Here is a 16,631-nt window from a genome sequence, read left to right on the forward strand (position 1 = left end):
ACGCCAGGCCCAGGCTGATAGCCCGGGGCTATCCCCGGAACCCCTGGCCGGTGGGTGCCGGGTTGATTGTATATAGTGTGTGTAAAAAATAGATGAACTAATATTGTCTTTTGCTGTGGAACTGCAGGTCCCAGCAAGCCTCCCCTGCATGCTGGTACTTAGAGAACCACAAGTACCAGCATACGGGTAATTACGGGCCCGCTGGTACCTGTAGTTCCACTGCAAATTAAAATAAACGCAGGACAAACACAGCATACAAAGTAAAAGTTTATTACACATACATGCACTCACACATGTACACACAAATGTACTAACACTCACCTATGTATCCCTGTAGCATCGATCCACTGTCCAGTAGATTGTCCATAGTGGATCTGTGATAAGAAACCTTACTCACCGTCTCCTATGCGAAGTAGGGTCTTCTTCGTTCCAAAGTAGGGATCTAGGGACAAAAAAAACAAATGGTATCTCAGGGATAGGCAAGGGTAAGGGGGGGTTATGGTTAGGCACTAGGGGGGAGGTTAGGGCTAGGCACCCCCCGGGAGGGTTAGGTTTAGGGTGCAGCGAGGGGGGGTTAGCTTTAGGCACTGGGGGGAGGTTATGGTTAGGCACCCTTAAGGGAGAGTTGGTTAGGGTCAGGGGGAGGAGAGGGGAGGGTTAGTATACTTACCTACCCCAGTCGGGATCTCCTCCGCCGGGCATCTGCTGTCGGGATTTCAGCCGCTGCCATTTCAATCCCATTCCATATATATATATATTTATTAATATTATAGACACACACAATATGGTACCAATGGGCATCAGGACCGTCCAACAACCTGAAGAGGGAGGCCATCAACAGCACCCCAGGGATCGGAGGTCGGTCAGGCAGCATTCCCGGCAGGTGTCACAGAAGTGACACGATGAAGGTCTGGAGCACTCCAGCTTCATCAATGCACCGGAGATAGAGAAGGTGAGTATCGGGATCTGGGAGGGAGGGTGGTCGGCACCTGTAGAGGAGGGGGGAGCCTTTGTGATTGCGGGGGAGGAGGGGTACACCCGCGGAAGGGGGGCAACCGCGGGGGGGTGCAGCTGTGATTGCCAGGGGGAGTTTGTACCCGCGGGGGGGTGCATCTGTAATTGCGGGGGGAGGGGGAGTTTGTACCCGCAGGGGGGTGGAGCTGTGATCGCGGGGGGGGAGGGGGAGTTTGTACTCGCAGGGGGGTGCAGCTGTAATCGCGGGGGGAGGGGGAGTTTCTACCCGCGGGGGGTGCAGCTGTAATCGCGGGGGGAGGGGGAGTTTCTACCCGCGGGGGTGCAGCTGTAATCGCGGGGGGGAGGGGGAGTTTGTACCCACGGGAGGGGGGGGTGCAGCTGTGATCGCGGGGGGGAGGGGGAGTTTGTACCCGCGGGGGGGTGATCACAGGCTGGCAGGGGAGACTGGAGAGATGTGCTACCCACCTGGATCCACCGCTGCTGCTACATGTTCCAGTCGGCTCCTGCTCCTCCTGACAGGTCCGGCGCTGAAAACACGGGACCCGCTGCTGAGGACAGAGGACTTGCTGCTGCCGGCGTTAAGCACACAGGACCTGGCCAGCGCTGATGACGGAGGAGGATCCGCGGGAGCTGGACACATGGGACACTGCACTGATGATGGAGGACCCGCCGGAACTGAAGACACACGCGAACACGGCGATGATGACGAAGGACCCTTGGGAGCTGGAGATACGGGAACCGGCACTGACAATGCAGGTAGTGTAGCAGCGCCACTGATCCTCCCCTACGCACAGCCGCTGACAGGTGAAAAAGTAGGAGGACACTAGCAGCCAGTGCCCGCCTACTTATCGTTCAGTTGGGGGGAACTTTCCCCCTACTCTAGAACGATAGTTGGTGAAAATCAAACATGTTTGATTTTCTCCAACTAGTTGGAACGACCGTTTCTGGCCGTTTTTCAGCGTGTGGGAGCAAACGGCTGACTATCGTTTGCTCCCACACACAGGACGATTATCATTCCAACCAGCCAACTAGTTGGCTGGTTGGAACGATATCGTTCTGGTGTGTGGGGGCCTTTAGTCTTTATTTATGGTATGACTGCGTACGCAAATTAGCATCATCCTTAGAAGGTATAGGCAGGATATTAGAAGTTATAGGAAGGACATTAGAAGGTATAGGAAGGTGTGTATAGAGGTTCTGATCCAGTATCGTTAGGGTCCTAGGTGCACACTGTGCATGCATTACTTTAATCCTTCATACTTGCCTAGTCCAGTTGTCTAGAAGTAATCCAAAGGGTACATTTTAGCAATTTAAAATAATAAATACACGTGCATAAAAAAAAAAAATTCTATCAAATAAAAGCCCCAAAAATGTATTGAAATCATGCAGAAGTAGGCAGAACCTGTCCGCCTACTTCTGTGACATCAGAAGTTGGCTGGTGTGCTGAAAAAGTTGGCTGGTTAGCTGGTCTGATAAAAAAGTTGGTTAGGTGTATGGGGCACCGTTTTAGTTGGCCAGACAAGTCGGACGGTTGGTCAGTTGAATTTTTGGAGGAAAGTTGGTCTGATATATGGCCGACTATAGGATATAGTTTCTAATAGTGTGTCAAGAGAGACGAATCGTTCATGAATGACACCTAATCAGCCATCATACAATGAAGATTAATTATCAATGGAGCACCTCCTTGTACTAGATGTGATGACAGTATTCATATCTGATCATAACTGTATATGTGAGATTTGGTATGATAGTCAAACATGAAAATCATTGACCCCTGACATGCTCATGTACATAAATACATGTACAGTATGACCTGCACAGAATCCAATGTAAAAGTGTTAAAAATTATTGGAATAAAGTACATCCGCGATCCTGCTGATGTGTCAAATGCTTTCACGTGACAGAGTATAATGGATAACAGTGAGTACATACAAAGCCTATGCAGTGACGTAACTAAGGGGGATCCAGCAGGGCGTGTGTCCTGGGCACCATCAGTCCGGCGGCGGCGGCCGTGGTCCAGGACACCGTGGTCAGTGTAGTGCTAACCGGATGGAGTTCGGTCAGCACTACACAGCCGGCGGCTCTCATTGACTGCATCGCCCACTGCCGGAGCCGGGCAGGAGCTCACACATGAGCTCCATCTTCCAGCTCCCGCAGTGGGTACTGGGAGAGATGTCATGACGTCTCTCCCATAATGCAGAGAGTGCCGGCCGGGAGGACGGAGATATGGACGGCGGTGGGCGCAGGAGCCAGAGTGGGGATTCAGCTAAGTGGGGTTTTTTTCTTTTTTTTTTTACATGTGTGTTTGTCTGCATTGCTGGAGGAGGGGGGGGGGGCCTAATGCTGGGGGAACTGCATCGGGGTGGACCACTACCAGGGGCACTACTTGGGGGGAACTTCTACTGGGGGAACTGCATCAGGGGGGATGACTACTGGGGAGAGGACTACAACTGGGGGCCAGGGGTGTAGGGCGGGCGGCTCCAGTGGAGAGGAAACTCCTGGTGCCTAAATATTTAGAGGGCGCACCGCAGCCTGACTCTGGTGCGGCACCTACCACCCAGACGCGTGCAGCTCGCAGCTGTAAGTGACAGCCTGCCTGAGGCGCGTAGGCTTCCACACTCTGAGTCTGCGCTCCCGATTTGTGCGTGTGACGTCAGACGGGGCTGAGATTAGATGGGACTGAGAGTCTGTAGAGAGGAGCCGCACTGACAGGGGGGCCGGATTATAGGCGGAGTTGTCCGGGGCCCCCACAGTGCCGTAAATAGCACACTTGTCTCACTGATACAGTATACTGGTGGACCCGACAGACTATAGAAGCCCCGCTCCCTTGCTGTCATAATACCACCATTCGCGGGTGTATGGGTAGGGGGCGTGGCCTAATATCGGAAGTGCCCGCCCCATCAGAAAGCTGCTGCAACAGGTACAGTTCTGTCCCTTCCTACCTTTCTCTCCCTGCCCCTTCTGTCTCCTCCTCTGTCTGTCCTCTCCTCCCTCTAACCCCCTTCCTCCCTCTCTGTCTCCCTCACTCCTATTCTCTCCCTCCCTGTCGCTTCCTCCCTTTCTTTATACCCTTCGTCCCTCTCGCTCCCCCTCTATCTCTCTCTCCCTCCCTGTCCCTTCCTCTCTCACTATCTATCTATCTATCTATCTATCTATCTATCTATCTATCTATCTATCTATCTATCTATCTCATATATATCTATCTGTCGTTCTCCTAACTATCTCATATCTATCTATCTGTCTATCTCATATCTAGCTATCTGTCATTCTCTATCTATGGGCTCCAGCAATTGCCGCTTTTTTAAAAAATGTAATCCAGAATTTATCATTGAGGTGCTCGCTGGCAAGCTTTCCTGTTACAAAAAAAAAAAAAAAACGGCAGCACTGTATAAGAGAGAATTAAGTTGCTTTTTTCATGTGTGAACTGTGTGAATGCACAGTCCAGCAGACCAGACGCCAAGAAGATCTGGGAGGGGAGCCATATTGTTTGGCCACGCCCCCAATTCAGTACAGGGGAGGGGGGCGCCAAACAAACTCTTGCTCTGGGCATCATGGCACCTAGCTACACCTCTGTTGGGGGCACTGCATTTGCCAGAAGTGCAAGATGGCCAGTCCAGCCCTGTATACTCCTATATAGATATGCCCCACCAGCAACAGTACCTTCAGTGCCACCTGCCCACACCAAACCCTGTCCCCTACACGCAATTACCACCTGCAGCAGCACCATCAGTCTCCCATGCCCGTATCCACCCCTTGTGATCACTTGGCCCACCCACAACCTGTTCCCCGCCTGACTCGGATCCCCGTTCGGGGCCGAACGGCGGCCGCCTGATGTCGGATTCACGCTAGAGAATTCGACATCAGGGCTCCTCGAGTGTAGGGCAGAACACTGTGATAGCGGTCTGCCCTACACAGAACAAACACACAGCCGCCAGCGGCAGCTGTGTGTTTGTTACAGCAGCCAATGAGAGTCACACAGACTCTCATTGGTTGCTGCATGGAGGGAGCCGGCTGGAGCTCACTCAGGAGCTCCATCTTCCGGCTCCCTCCTCGTCGCGTGGCAGCATTTTTTTTATATGTGTGTATGGGGGCCTGCTAATGGAGGGGCCTACTACTGGGGGGGCCTACTACTGGGGGGGCATACTACTGGGGGCCTGCTTATGGGGGCATACTACTGGGGGGCCTGATAATGGGGGGCATACTATTGGGGGGGGGCCTGCTACTGGGGGGCATACTACTGGGGGGCATACTACTGGGGGGCCTGCTAATGGGGGGCCTACTACTGGGGGGGCATACTACCGGGGGCATACTACTGGGGGCGCATACTACTGGGGGCCTGCTAATGGGGGCATACTACTGGGGGCCTGCTAATGGGGGCATACTACTGTGGGGGCCTGCTAATGGGGGGCATACTACTGGGGGGGGCATATTACTGGGGGCCTGCTTATGGGGGCATACTACCGGGGGGGCATGCTACTGGGGGCCTGCTAATGGGGGGCATACTACTGGGGGGGCATGCTACTGGGGGCCTGCTAATGGGGGGCATACTACTGGGGGGGCATACTACCGGGGGCATACTACTGGGGGCGCATACTACTGGGGGCCTGCTAATGGGGGCAAACTACTGGGGGCTTGCTAATGGGGGCATACTACTGTGGGGGCCTGCTAATGGGGGGCATACTACTGGGGGGGGGCATATTACTGGGGGCCTGCTTATGGGGGCATACTACCGGGGGGGCATGCTACTGGGGGCCTGCTAATGGGGGGCATACTACTGGGGGGGCATACTACTGGGGGCCTGCTTATGGGGGCATACTACTGGGGGGGCATACTACTGGGGGCATGCTACTGGAGGGCATACTACTGGGGGCCTGCTTATGGGGGCATACTACTGGGGGGCATGCTACTGAGGGGGCATGCTAATGGAGGGCATACTACTGGGGGGGCTGCTAATGGAGGGCATACTACTGGGGGGCATACTACTGGGGGGCATACTACTACTGGGGGCACTGCATAGGGGGCCCTACTACTAAGGGGACTGCATAGGGGGCACCACTACTGGGGGCATTGTGTTAGGGACACCACTGCTGGGGGCATTGTGTACGGGACACCACTGCTGGGGGCATTGTGTAAGGGACACTATTGCTGTGGGCATTGTATAAGTGGCACTACTACTGTGGGCATTGTATAAGGGGCATTACTACTGTGGGCTTTGTGTATAAGGGGCATTACTACTGTGGGCTTTGTGTAAAAGGGTCACTACTGTGGGCACTGTGTAAAAGGGTCACTACTGTGGGCATTGTGTAAAAGGGTCACTACTGTGGGCATTGTGTAAAAGGGGCACTACTGTGTGTCGTAACATAAATAAGAGACACTACTTTATGGTGTAATGTGAATCAGGGGCACTATGTGCTGTGGGCATTGTATAAGTGTCACTACTACTGTGGGCATTGTATAAGGGGCATTACTACTGTGGGCTTTGTGTATAAGGGTCACTACTGTTGGCATTGTGTAAAAGGGTCACTACTGTGGGCATTGTGTAAAAGGGTCACTACTGTGGGCATTGTGTAAAAGGGGCACTACTGTGGGCATTGTGTAAAAGGGGCACTACTGTAGGCATTGTGTAAAAGGGGCACTACTGTGCATCGCAACATAAATAAAAGATACTACTTTATGGTGTAATGTGAATCAGGGGCACTGTGTGTGGTGTAATGTGAATAAGATTGTGCACTGTGACTCCTTGGGCCAAAGCCCACTTTGTAAACATGTACTGTGATTCTGCTGGCCGTACCCCACTGGGTGGGTGCACTACTTTTCATTTCTGCCACTGCTGTGTGGCAATGTGTCATAGATGTGCTTTATACAGTGGTGTCTGTGTCATTGTGCCGCTGCTTTGTCGCTTACTAACCAGTCAGCTCACTGCAACCTTTGGCCAATAATGTTGAAAACAATATTATAACCTGAGGTATTCTAAATTGACTGGAAATTAATGTTATTGAGGTTTATAATACTCTAGGAAGAAAAAAAAGACCAATTTATGTGATTTTAGCTTTTTTTGTCAATTCTTGTAAAAAAATCCAAATCCAAAGCCAAAGCCAGTCACCGCAGTTTGGCAAATCCAAATCCAAAGCCGGACGACGAATTAGAACCAAATCCAAATCCGGCAAAAATGGTCCGGCGCACATCCCTAATTTTCATTTGAATTTACCATTCTGCTCTTGCCTGGAGATGGGGTTTGATAACAGCCCATCACGGTGAAGATCTGGAAGCAGCATCATAGCTTATACTATTACACTGCTTCCTGGTTTGGGTCCTCGGTGCACACTGTGCATGCGTTACTTTAATCCTTCATACTTGCCTAGTCCAGTTGTCTAGAAGAAATCAATTTAACAATTTAAAATAATAGACATGCATAAAAAATTTTTATAAAATAAAAGCCCCAAAATGTATTAGAATCATGCAGAAGTAGGCAGAACCTGTCCGCCTACTTCTGTGACATCAGAAGTTGGCTGGTGTGCTGAAAAAGTTGGCTGGTTAGCTGGTCTGATAAAAAAGTTGGTTAGGTCTACGGGGCACCGTTTTAGTTGGCCAGACAAGTTGGACGGTTGGTCAATTTGAATGGTTGGAAGAAAGTTGGTCTGATATATGGCCAGTTATAGGATATAGGACCTCATTCAGAGTCGGTCGTAAGCGGCCGCTCGGTCGTACGCCTAACGATCGAGAATCAGAAAAAAAAACAATCACTCAGCTGGGCGATCGCAACCAAAGTGACACCAATACATGAACAAAGCACCTCCTCTAGCTAGCGAGTGATAGCAGTTAGCGATCGAGTCAATCGTTGTCAGTCGTTGTATGTTAATTTTCTTCTGATGGTTGCGGCCGCTTGTGTTGTCTGCAAATTACACCAAAAATTAACAAACAACCGCATAGAATAAGCCATCCCCCTGAAATTTATTTATTCTTATTATTCGCTAATGCTAACGCAACTGAATCAATTACAAGCCAATTAACAGTGTTATTAGCAACAACAAACGATTATTAGCTGCTTGCATTGTGTAGCACAAAATAGAAACATCAAACATAACATCAGTCACATTCGATAGTATCGATTGTACTCTGGGGCTTGAGAGAGCACATACCCAACCTCAAGCTGTACGCTCGCAAGCAGGTTGATGTTACCCCAATGCGCATGCGCACGACGGAGGGAGCTGTTGCTCCGGGTCTCGCACCAAAGGGGGCGTGCTGTCGATGGTGACTGACAGCACACCCCCTTTGGTGGGCGTAGAGAGCCATGCGGGGCCCCGGTAAAGAAGGGGGCGTGGCCTAATTGCAGAGGGTGTGGCCACGCCCCCTTGAAAAAAAAGTTGTGTTTTGCAGCACCGCGAAGCTGTGAGCCCCTCAGCTCGGCGCAAAGCCAGTGGGCGGCGTGATCAGTATGATCGCTCCCCCCTTCAGGCATAGGAGATTGCTGTGGCTGCTGCTTAGCAGCGGCAAGCAATCTCCCGCTGTGTGCTGGGCTGCTGCAGAGGGAGGGAGGGAGGGAGGAAGTGAGGGGGGGCGGCGCCAGACCCGGGATATTTATCCCAGTATAAAAGAATTATAGGTCATCATAGTGATCACACTAAATTGAGCAGCAGAAAAAATCAATGTGCTTGTGGTAGCACATAAAAACACACACGAATACCAGGTGTATCTAAAAATTTACAAAATCTAAGGATCTCTGCGCTATTAGATATTTACAAGAAGATCGATATGAATGAAACACAATTCACACAATGTATATAAAATATATAAATTTTACTAATATTGTTTAGTTGACCGGTCAATATAAATGAATGGTATGAATAAAACAATCACACAAACTAAATTAATATAGAATTTGTTAAATACAATGAATCAATATGTTAAAAAAGGAATGTTGGAAGAGGTGGATCCAGAATATATATATATATATATATATATATATATATATATATATAAATGTCATCCAATAACGTGGGTTATTCCTTGTAAATCCACACCTGCAAATATTGTATTATGAATGATCTCACCAGGAATAATAATGTCTTGTGCTCAATAGTATCGAACTCCGTGGAGCTTCATATCCTGAATGACAGCATCATGTGGAATTCAAATATATATTATAAGTCCACATCCAAGTGAATACAGGAGCGTGCAGGTGTCGGAGGAGGCTGATGTGCCTGGAGAGACGGGTAAAGCGGCTACCTTGCAAAGAGGTGAAGATGTTCCAGCAGCGTATCAATCCTGGCCTCAACTCCGACTACCAGCGTGTGTCCACAGGGATCGCAGGTCTCGCGTCTCGGAATGCAATAGTATAGCAGGTGCTCAGATAGATATATGTTATCCCACTACTGGGAGCACTGCATAGTGGGGGACTACTACTGGGGGGCACTATATAAAGGGCACTACATAGGGGGGAGCACTGCATAGGGAGGGGCTACTACTGATGGCACTATATAAGGGGCACTGCATAGGGGGGACCACTACTGGGGCACTATATAAGGAGCTTACTACTGGGGGCACAAGGGGCACTGCACAGGGGGGACCACTACTGGGGGCACTGCATAAGGGGCACTGCATAGGGGGGATCACTACTGGGGGCACTGTATAAGGGAAACTACTGGGGGGCACTGCATAGGGTTCCAGTACTGGAGGGCACTGTATAAAGGGCACCCGCATAGGGGGGACTACTACTGGGGGCACTATATAAAGGGCACTGCATAGGGGGGACTACTACTGGGGGCACTATATAAGGAGCTTACTACTGGGGGCACAAGGGGCACTGCACAGGGGGGACCACTACAGGGCATGCTTGCCTACCTTTTAAATCTCCTCCCCGGGAGAACCCGGGGAGGAGAAGCAGCTGGGTCCCGACGGGGGCGGGGCCAAATGATTCACGGCATTAAGCCCTGCCCCCTCCGCAACAAATTGCCGCGATTGTCGCATATTTAAATAAGGGGCGGGGCTAAATGACGCGATTCATGAATCGTGTCTTTAAGCCCCGCCCTGTACACAGGGACCCGCGATTGCCGCGGAAGTTCTCCCCATTCTGCCCACTTCATTAGGAAGTGGGCAGAATGCGGGAGAAGTGCCTACCCTTCCGGGGGTGCGGGGGGTTACCCGAAAAATCGGGAGCCTCCCGCGAAAACCGGGAGGGTAGGCAGGTATGCTACTGGGGGCACTGCATAAGGGGCACTGCATAGGGGGGATCACTACTGGGGGCCTGCATAAGGGCGACCACTACTGGGGCACTGCATAGGGGGGCCACTACTGGGTGCACTGAATAGGGAGGACCACTACAGGGGGCACTGTATTAGGGGCACTGCATAGGGGGGGTCACTATTGGAGGCCTGCATAAGGGGGGGCCACTACTGGGGGCACTGTGGGGGGCTCCATTTTTCTATTTGCCCTGGGCTCCAAATACCTTAGTTACGCCACTGTATGTGTGTCATGATTGAGAGGTCTGTTATGTCAGACAACAATAGGCTTATGTACTTAAAGCTCAACATAACAACGTACAGTGCAGTAACAGTGAGTACATACAACATCTGCACAGAATCCAGTGCTTTCACATTTTACAGATTATAATGCAGTAACAGTGAGTACATATAAAACCTGCACAGAATCCAACGCAAGAAAAGAATTGATTTTAAAATAATTACATGTGTTTCATAGTTTATATTTGTTTTACCGCATAATCTAAGGGTTAATGAATTTTAAGCCAGTGACACAGAGGGCCTTATTCAGAGCCGCTCACAAGCACACAGCGCTTGCAAGCGGCTCGATGTTCATGGTCTGTGCATGCGCCACGTCCGGCGTGTGTATGCGAGCCCCGACAAGCAACAGAGCTTCAGTCGCTGCGGGGCTCGCTACAAGATGGGGGCGGCTGTCAATGGTGAGTAACAGCTCGCCCTGTTTTGTAGGCGGGGAAGGGGGGTGGTTGGGCAAACGCAGGCGTTCCCAAAGGAACGCCTGCCATTTGAGGGCAGACCTACTGACATCACTAGTGATGTCAGTAGTGGACTTCCTGCTCTATTAGAGCAGGAAGTCCACTTGGGCTTGCGGGAGCCGAGACCCTACCACAGGGTCTCGTCGCAAGCCCGATGGTCGCGATACTCACGATGGACTCCAGGCCGCTCGCACAAGCTGTGGGTGGTCACCCACAGCTTTGCGAGCGGCCTGGAGAAAAAAAAAACACGCCCTTTTCAGAGCGAGCGCTCGCCAGCAGCGAGTGGCTCTGAATCAGGCCCATAGTGTAAAGCAGTGATTGTGAGTACATACAAAACCTGCACAGAATCCAATGCAAGAAAATATTAAGTTTTAAATGAAATATGTGTTTCATTAATAGTTACAATTTCTGTTTAACCACATAATCTAAAGCTTAATGAATTTTAAGCATGTGACACAGAGTGTAATGCAGTGATGGTGAGTACATCCAAAACCTGTACAGATTCAAATGCAAGAAAATATTGACGTTTAAATTAGGGGTGTGCACCAGCCACCTTTCGTGTTTTGGTTTTGGATCTGGATCTTTCTTCGTGTTTTGGATCTGGATTGGTTTTGCCAAAACCACCCTTCCGTGTTTTGGGTTCTGGGTTTTGTGTTTTGGATCTGTATTTTTTTGAAAAAAAGCATAAAAACAGCTAAAATCACAGAATTTGTAGGTTTTTCTGCTCCTATGCTATTATTAACCTCAATAACCTTAATTTCCACTCATTTCCAGTCTATTCTGAACACCTCACACCTCACAATAGTGTTTTTATGTCCAAAAGGTTGCACCGAGGTAGCTGGATGACTATGCTAAGCGACACGAGTGGGCGGCCTAAACACGTGACCCATCTAGGCGTGATACTGCAGTGGCAGACAGGATGGCATTTTGAAAAACTAGGCCCCAAACTGTACATAATGCAAAGAAAAAAAAGAGGTGCAAGATGGAATTGTCCTTGGGCCCTCCCACCCACCCTTATGTTGTATAAACAGGACATGCACACTTTAACAAACCAATCATTTCAGCGCCAGGGTCTGCCACACAACTGTGGCTGAAATGATTGGTTCGTTTGGGCCCCCACAAAACAAGCTGGCAATTAATCTGTCCCTGCACAAACTGGCTCTACGGAGGCAAGATGTCATCCTCATCCTCCTCATCCACCGATTCCTCACCCTCTTCAGTGTGTACATCCTCATCCTCACAGAGTATTAACTCGTCCCCACTGGAATCCACCACCACAGGTCCCTCTGTACGTTCTGGAGGCTGGACTCCCTGGAAGAGCTGATAATTCATTTTGATGAACATCATCTTCTCCACATTCTGTGGAAGCAACCTCCTATGCCTTTCGCTGACAAGGTTCCCGGCTGCACTAAACACTCTTTCGGAGTACACACTGGAGGGGGGGCAACTCAGGTAAAATAGAGCCAGTTTGTACAAGGGGCCTCCAAATTGCCTCTTTTTCCTGCCAGTACAGGTATGGACTGTCTGACATGCCTACTTGGATGCTGTCACCGATGTAATCCTCCACCATTCTGTCAATGGTGACAGTATCATATGCAGTGACAGTAGACATGTCAGAAATTGTTGCCAGGTCCTTCAGTCCGGACCAGATGTCCAAACTTGGTCTTGCCTGCCCTGCATCAACACCAGCGGGTTGCTTAGGATACCTAAGTTTTTTCCTGGCAGCCCCAGTTGCGGGAGAAAATGAAGAAGGAGCTGTTGACGTGTCACGTTCCGCTTCAGCTGACAGTGTGTTCACCAGCAGGTCTTTGCACCTCTGCAGGCTTGTGTCGGCCGGAAAGAGAGACACCACATAGGCTTTAAACCTAGGATCGAGCACGGTGGCCAAAATGTAGTGGTCTGATTTCAACAGATTGACCACCCTGGAATCCTGGCAAAGCGAATGAAGGGCTTCATCCACAAGTCCCACATGCCGAGCGGAATCGCTCTGTCTTAGCTCCTCCTTCACTTTCTCCAGCTGCTTCTGCAAAAGCCTGATGAGGGGAATGACCTGACTCAAGCTGGCAGTGTCTGAACTGACTTCACGTGTGGCAAGTTCGAAGGGCTGGAGAACCTTGCACAACACGGAAATCATTCTCCACTGCGCTTGAGTCAGGTGCATACCCCCTCCTTTGCCTATGTCATAGGTGGATGTATAGGCTTGTATGGCCTTTTGCTGCTCCTCCATCCTCTGAAGCATATAGAGGGTTGAGATCCACCGCGTCACAACCTCTTGCTTCAGGTGATGGCGGGGCAGGTTCAAGAGTGTTTGCTGGCGCTCCAGTCTTCGGCACGCAGTCGCTGAATGGCGAAAGTGGCCAGAAATTTTTCGGGCCACCCAAAGCGTCTCTTGCACGCCCCTGTCGCTTTTCAGAAAATTCTGCACCACCAAGTTTATTGTGTGAGCAAAACATGGGACGTGCTGGAATTTGCCCAGATGTAATGCCCGCACAATATTGGTGGCGTTGTCAGATATCACAAATCCCCAGGAGAGTCTAAGTGGGGTAAGCCACTGGGCGATGATTTCCCTCAGTTTCTCTAAGAGGTTGTCGGCGGTGTGCCTCTTACTGAAACTGGTGATACACAGCGTAGCCTGCCTTGGAACGAGCTGGCGTTTCTGAGATGCTGCTACTGGTGACGCTGCTGCTGTTGCTGCGTAAGGTGATACATCTACCCAGTGGGCTGTCACAGTCATATAGTCCTTTGTCTGCCCTGTTATACTTGACCACATGTCCGTGGTTAAGTGGACATTGTGTACAACGGCATTTTTCAGGACACTGAGGACACTTTTTCTGACGTTTCTGTACAGTCTCGGTATCGCCTGCCTAGTGAAGTGGAATCTAGACGGGATTTGGAACCGGGGACACACTACCTCCATCAATTGTCTAAATCCCACTGCACTAATGGCGGATACCGGACGCACGTCTAACACCAACATAGCAGTCAAGGCCTCAGTTATACGTTTTGCTTCAGGATGACTGCTGTCGTACTTCATCCTCCTCACTAAGGACTGTTGGAGGGTCAATTGTTTAGTAAAAGTAGTGGTGTTCCTACTTCCTCTCTGGGATGATGAACGACTCCCAGCAGCAGCAACAGCAGCAGCGGCAGCAGTAGGCGTAGCAATGCAGGATCCTCCGGAGGAAACCCGGATAGGAGAGTCAGTCATGCCAGTGACATGGCCTGCTGGACTACTTCCGATCCTGACTAAGGAGGAAATTGACGAGGAGGGAGTTGACGGTGTGGTTTGCAGGCGCTTGGATACAACAGGACAACGGGATTTAGGTGTCCCTGGACTGCTTACGGTCTTAGCCAAAGTTTCTGAACTTGACAATAACTTTTTATGAACGCGCTGCAGGTGCCGTATAAGGGAGGATGTTCCTAGGTGGTTGATGTCCCTACCCCTACTTATTTCACCTTTACATATGGTACATATGGCAAGACAGTTGTTGTCCTGATTTGGATAGAAATATTGCCAGACCAAAGAGGTGGAATGTTTGGTCTTCTGCCCAGGCATGACCGTGATGGACTTTTTCATCCCACGGACAACAACTGTCTCCCCCAGAGCCTGATTTAAACAAACCACATCACCATCAGAATCCTCCTCGCCAACTTCCTCCTCAGCGCCAGCTACACCAGTATCCTCATCCTGTTGTACTTCAACAGTGACATCTTCAATTTGCATATCAGCAAGTGGACTGTGGGTGCTCCTCTCAGCACTTGCAGGGGGCGTGCAAATGGTGGAGAGAGCCACCTCTTCCCGTCCAGTGCTGGGAAGGTCAGGCATCGCAACCGCCACCACACTTGGACTCTCCTTGGGGATTTGTGATATCTTCTTAGAACGCACAGTTCTTCGCTGTGCTTTTGCCAGCTCAACTCGTTTGATTTTTTTAGCGGGAGGGAGGGCTTCCATCGTCATGTGAAGCTGAACCACTAGTCATGAACATAGGGAAAGACCTTAGCCGTTCCTTGCCACTCCGTGTCGTAAATGGCATATTGGCAAGTTTACGTTTCTCCTCAGATGATTTAAATGTTTTTTTTAAGGTCATTTTCCTGAACTTTGTCATTTGGGATTGTATGTGCCCTCTACTATGACACTGGGCATCGGCCTTGGCAGACGACGTTGATGGCATGTTATCGTCTATGTCATGACTAGTGGCAGCAGCTTCAGCACTAGGAGGAAGTGGTTCTTGATCTTTCCCTATTTTATTTTTATCAGAGAAAGTTTGGTCCTCCATTTATGTTATATTGATATATACGTGCGGCTAAGGCGCACACAAACACAGAAAATAATTTTGTATTTTTGTTGGAGACTGGTGCACTTTGTGGGTTACACCACCCTTTAAGAAATTAGCCAGCCGGCTCTTTACTTATGGGACACAGGCGCATGCTTGGCGCTGCTCCTTTGTTGATGCACGTGCAGCTACAGTGCACACAATTCACAAAGACAAAAAAAAGAATTTTTTATTTTTTGTGGAGCGCACTTTGAGGGTTACACCACCCTTTAACACTCAGACGCACGCTTGGCGCTGCTGCTTTGAGGATGCACGTACAGTGCAGACAATTCACAAACACAGAAGAAAATGTTTTATTCTTGTTGGAGTGCACTTTGGGGGTTACACCACCCTTTAACAGATAGACGCACGCTTGGCGCTGCTGCTTTGAGGATACACGTACAGTGCACACAATTCACAAACACAGAAAATATTTTTTTGTTTTGTTTGGAGTGCACTTTGGGAGTTACACAACCCTTTAACAGACGAGCCAGCCGGCCCTTTACTTATGACACAGGCGCACGCTTGGCGCTACTTTGTTGATGCACGTGCGGCTACTGCGCACACAATTCACAAACACAAAAAAATATATATTTTTATTTTTTTTGGAGTGTACTTTGGGGGTTACAGAACCCTTTAACGGACAAGCCAGCTGGCCCTTTACTTATGGGACACATGCGCACGCTTGGCGCTGCTCCTTTGTTGATGCACGTGCAGCCACAGTGCACACAATTCACAAACACAGAAAATAATTTTTTATTTTGTTTGGAGTGCACTTTGGGGGTTACAGCACCCTTTAACGGTCAAGCCAGCCGGCCCTTTACGTATGACACAGGCGCACGCTTGGTGCTACTTTGTTGATAACCGTGCGGCCACAGTGCACACAATTCACAAACACAGAAAATAATTTTGTATTTTGTTTGGAGTGCACTTTGGGGGTTACAGCACCTTTTAACGGTCAAGCCAGCCGGCCCTTTACTTATGACACAGGCGCACGCTTGGTGCTACTTTGTTGATGCACGTGCGGCTACTGTGCACACAATTCACAAACAGAAAAAAAAAATATATTATTTGGAGTGCACTTTGGGGGTTACAGCACCCTTTAATGGACGAGCCAGCCGGCCCTTTACTTATGACACAGGCGCACGCTTGGCGCTACTTTGTTGATGCACGTGCGGCTACTGTGCACACAATTCACAAACACAGAAAAAATATTTATTTTTTTTGCACTTTGGGGGAGCACCCCTGATAGACAGAGCACCCCCTGGACAACACTACAGCACCCCTTTAGGACTGGGACACTGCACAGAACTTTGGAGTGGACACAGCCCCTATGGACAACTGACTGCACAACACAGTCCAGCCAGCCCCTATGGACT

This window comes from Taudactylus pleione, unplaced genomic scaffold (genome assembly GCF_031769625.1).
Source record: "Taudactylus pleione unplaced genomic scaffold, aTauple2 ptg003034l, whole genome shotgun sequence".
Taxonomy (NCBI): Eukaryota; Metazoa; Chordata; class Amphibia; order Anura; family Myobatrachidae; genus Taudactylus; species Taudactylus pleione.